This window comes from Alligator sinensis, unplaced genomic scaffold (assembly GCF_000455745.1).
Source record: "Alligator sinensis unplaced genomic scaffold, ASM45574v1 scaffold61_2, whole genome shotgun sequence".
Lineage (NCBI taxonomy): Eukaryota > Metazoa > Chordata > Crocodylia > Alligatoridae > Alligator > Alligator sinensis.
Window position 1 is genome coordinate 1,313,395 of NW_005842108.1, and position 4,935 is coordinate 1,318,329.

A 4,935-nucleotide genomic window follows, 5' to 3' on the forward strand; every position below is an offset into this window, starting at 1 on the left:
GTCTCTGGGAAGTGTTTTGTAGGTTTCCTTTGAGGATCAGGACTGAGAGATTGGAGAGAGTGGTTTTCTTGTGAGAAATGTGCCCCCACAGGTAATTGGGTATTTCTGTCTTTGATGCTTGCTTACACACTTGTGCATGAACATACAGGTTTATGTTGCAGCTTTTACTAGTGATTTTTAATAGGCATCTGCTTACCTTTCTGGTGAATGGAACGCCTACAGTGGCAGGTCACAAGTATATTCTGGCTGCATCAGGCACAGGACTTCGGACTACCAGCCCACACCCACCTACCCTGCCATCCTTGTCCAATCCTAGAGATGCCAAACAAACAATTGGTTGCTAACAGCTCAGCTTTATTAATGATATCCATCACATGCAATAATACTTTAACAGTGGATGTCTGAACTTAATGTGTACAACTTTACAATCAACCAAGGTAGTAACAGGTAGCTTGTAACAGGTAGTTGACCTGTTCCAAGCACACAGCCTGGAATAGTCTTCTTTTACCAGAAGCTGTTATTAATCCCAGTCCACCTAGCCAAATGCCTTTTCAGGCTACATTAACTAGACTCACCTATACGAATAATAACACGTGTCCTCCTAGGGTTGTCCCCCAGCACCTGGCAGAACTCTTTTCTTTCAATACAGCTACATTTAAAGCTTGCCTATATTTCCCCTCATTCTAGATCCATTTGGGAGTTCTCTCTCTAAATCTGCCCTATAAATTACACTGATTATCATCAGGGACATTAAGAACCTACATGCAACTTTAAAAATCCAATGTGCGTGTTGGGGGTGGGGGGAGGAAAGAGGGGGAATATAGCTTGATTGATATCTCATATTTATTTTAATGTATTTCAGGGAATGGAATGTTATTTCAGTGGTCTTCAGATTTTATTAAGCTGTTACTAGCTTTTTTTTAAGACAGTGGTATGATTTTGTAGAACCCGTCCTTCAGGATAGAATGCTTCATGAAAGGTCATCAGAAACAATATCTACCCAGAAAGACTGTCCTGTGGCTCAAGTCCAGCTGTATTAGCCAGCCACAAGCATAAGCTCCTTGGTGGCACTAGACAATTAGAATACACACTCCACTGCTAAAATTAGGAAGGTCATATTTCATTATAATAGGGAAGAGAACTACATCTCCCATCATGCATCACAGATAACATTTCTGAGAGCTATGATACTCTAAATAAATGAATACAAAGGGACAAATCCTCAGCTGTTGTAAGTTGGAGTACTGCCATGACTAAAGGCTAAATTTTGCAGGCCTCAATGGCAATGATTTTGACCTCAATGGCAATGATGAGAATTGCAATTTTACCTGAACAATTTAACCCAAAGAATCTGACTAATACAAACAGGGCAGTCCAGAAAAATAATTCAAATTTGGTCCTTATTAGAAGAAATGTATTGTCTTCCTTACCTTCATGCTGCAGGGCACTTTTCCCTCAATGCTTCCATCCATCACCAACAAAATTACAAATGCAAGTCTTTAACTTTGTTCTTATGAGAAAATAAGTTACGGCATTTCCTCTTTGATTTTGGTAGAGCTCAAGCTGCCCTCTAACTCCCTCCTTTCCCTTACACACAAAGATGAGACTGCAAATCTTCCTATTTTACTTTGTACAAGGTAAGTTATTGACCTTTCTGTCTCTTCATTTATCTGCCAAGAATGGCTTAGGTAAGTTCATGTATTTTATATAAGCAGTGTAGGAGGAATGACTTGGCTGGTGTTGCCAGTATACTTATTTGATTTCTTTAATTTGAATGAAACCAGCAATGTTCATTTCCTTGAAATTATTAAATGGGAAGCTAAACTGCTGATTACTTCATGGGCTTTTTTTAAACACTGCTGTGAGCATGGAAGGACAGAAACAGCTGCAGAATTTCCCTGTCTATGGAAAAGATATCATCAGCACTATGCCCTTCAATAAACCAACCACATTGAGCTTGTCTTAAACACAGCAGCACCAAAATGTGAGCTTGCTTACTGATGCAGTATGCAGAAAGTTAGCACTGTCCCCACACAGCAAAGAGTTACTTTCAATTAAACAGAAAGCTGATCTCAATTATAAAAATTACTCTTTATTAATGATTCATGATGATAAATCACTCAATGCACTTCAGTTCACTGTCAGCATCATTAGCACACTCATTAGGAGATGCTCTGTTTTAGATCAGTTGACTACTTTGGTATTTAAACTGAAAACCAAACATAATGACAAACCACTAACATGGGGGCTCAGAGATCAAAAGTGCATAGCATAACATAGCAGAATACAACACAGCACAGCACAGCACATCATCCTTAGCCCATGGGACAAAATCATGAGACCACCTTTCTTCCCTCAGAGACATGCCCTTAAATTATGCCTTTGGCTGTTTGGTACTATCTTCCAAAGCTACACTTTTGAACATTATTGGCTTTAGCTGGTGTATGCACTAAAGCTTTCACATTGCTTCAGAAAACGTGTGACAAACACAACAAGCAAAAGTCTGACCTCAGACTGAACCAAAACTGGAGTAAGTGCATTGATACCAGGGAGCAAATATCAATAAGTAATTATATCAGTGGAACTATTCCACGTTCCAAAATTAAACTTGACACGAAGCCTACAAATTAATCAGTAGGTTAAATAATTAAATTCATTCCTTTAAAATACGTAGACTGCATATGTAGAGTGATTTTTTTTATTTTTCTCCTGAAACAAAAGGCATGAGAGAGTGAGAAAGAGATTCTGGACCAGATCATAATCCCTACACCCCTCACTGGTGGTGGCTACCTTTTCTCCTTCTCATTTGGAAAAATATTCGGTTGGGAAGTGCTGAACAGGAATTGTACATTGTATATGTGTTGGTCTAAGGACATAGGCAGGCAAGGTTGTTTGGGTAGATGTGATATCTTTTATTAGACCAACTAAATAGTTGGAACCCAAAGAACCTTGTCTTGCAAGCTTTTGGGCACAAACACCCTTCTTCAGGCATACAGAGACTCTGCTGCTGTTATATGTTCTCCAAAGTAGAAAAGAAGCTAAAGTATAACAAGAAGTCTGTGAAAATGAAAATGAGTGGAAGTTTGGAGGACAAAGGGTAGAGATAAGAGGGGAGGGAGGGAAATGTGTGAAGGAATGCAAGTAGTCAGCTTAAGGCAGGTTACCTGGTGTGTCAGATGTCAGGCAGGTTGTAACGTATCAAAAATCCAGTGTCTATATTAAGTCCATGATTTTTTGTATCCAGTAGATTTATGAAGTGAAGTTTGTAAACTCATCTACGAAAAGGTGCTTTGTAAATTCCCTTTGAGGATTAGGACAGAGATCAGAGAGGGTGTAATTGTCTTGTGAGAAGTGGGCACCCATAAGTAAATGAATATTTTTGTCTTTGATGGATTTTCAGTGTGTGTTCATTCTGGTGAACATTTATTGTTCGGTTTCTCCTACATATTTTCTAGGAACTGACATATGAAATCCCTGTCAGTGACAGCAATCCCGCTATTCAAAGATGATTTCTACCATGGCTCATTAATAGTACAGAGACTAAAGTCATATTAACTTTGGAATGGAAAGCATTACTTCCTAGATCTCACAGCACTTTACAAAGGAAGTATTATTTCCATTTTGCAGCCGGGAAACTAAAACAGCAAGAAAAGGATACCTGTCCCCAAATCACTAATGAAATCAGGAACTTAAAGCACAATCTCCAATTCTCAGCCCAGCACCCACTTCACAGGCCATCCCACAACGCCTTCCAAGTATAAATAGAGGACCATCAACATCAAAAACTGAAAAACCATATACTGCAATTTAAAAAAAGTAATAGTCACCTATTAGCATTTTAAACCTACTGGCACTTTCAACCATTAAAACTATTCACTCCCCCCCTTCTTCCTCATCTGCATTTCTCTCTGCTTAGAGAGTGAATTGAACTACTCCAGTTTCATTGTCTACTTTATGATAATGCTGGACTGTAAACCCAGCAAGAAAATGTCTGCTTTTAAAACATTTGTTTTCTTCAGCATTTTGAAAGCAGAATTATGGACACATTCCTGATGATTTAGGATTTGTAAGAAAAAGTCATTAAAAATGCAAGACAAAGGAGCTTTTGAAAATTTACAGTTAAGTCCTATTTTCAAAAGTGACTCGCAGCGAGTTTAACTTTAAGTGAGCCCTAGAGTCCTGAAGCTGAGATTTTAAAAAGGTATTTAGTAGCCTAATTCCCATTTAGCTCAGCACCCCACTAAATTATCTGTTCTGCTAAATTACTGGGCTTGAACACGCAGGAAGATGGCAAGGGGACAGGGTTTTTTTTTCTTGGGAGCAATCAAAGGCTTGCGGGGACCTGGTACAGACACAGCGGTCTCTCTGGCACCAAAAAGTTTAGACCAACATTTGGACTAAAATGTCCACTGACAAAATTCCTTCCTGTAGCACAGGATTAATGGCTGAAGCAAATTGAAGAAAATGTACAGTAAATGACTTACTGAGGTGCTAATTGGAAAGTCACTTGTTTCTTTGCTCTTTAGTTAAGGAGCAGACAGAGCAATGTGAAAAGCTGCAGAGTAACTAAGGTGGGGGGGCAACAGGGTACCAACCCCAGGTGCTAATTTGGGACATGTGCAAAAATAGTAGCCACCATGGCCCCAGGCACAGAACTGCCCTGTTACACCTCTGGTCGAGAACACAGTTACTCCATTAAAGAAAGTTAAAACTGTATCCATTTGCATTGCCACCTTTCTTACGTTTACTAGTACTTATGTTACTACCAGCCTAAAAATAAAATAAAAAAAATCTCAGTAAGGAATTACTGGCTTAGAGAATGATGAACCATCAAAACAACAAATTCTTGAACACAAAACGGGCCTATCAGGTAGGGGAGCTTTTATCAGTATCTTCACTTTTATATGGGAAAAGACCTTACTAATAGGGCTAGAA

General features: G+C 39.0%; 1 long non-coding RNA gene across 1 annotated transcript in view; it reads right to left on the reverse strand.

Moving 5' to 3' along the window:
• The window catches only part of LOC112550429, a 10,582-nt gene extending 9,001 nt beyond the window's left edge, over positions 1–1,581 (reverse strand). The window contains exons 1-2 of the long non-coding RNA XR_003094275.1: positions 1,431–1,581; positions 197–312 (exon numbers count right to left, since the gene is read on the reverse strand). This is a non-coding gene — a long non-coding RNA (uncharacterized LOC112550429). The remainder of the gene's footprint in view (positions 1–196; positions 313–1,430) is intronic.
• Between the last annotated feature and the right edge of the window lie 3,354 nt (positions 1,582–4,935).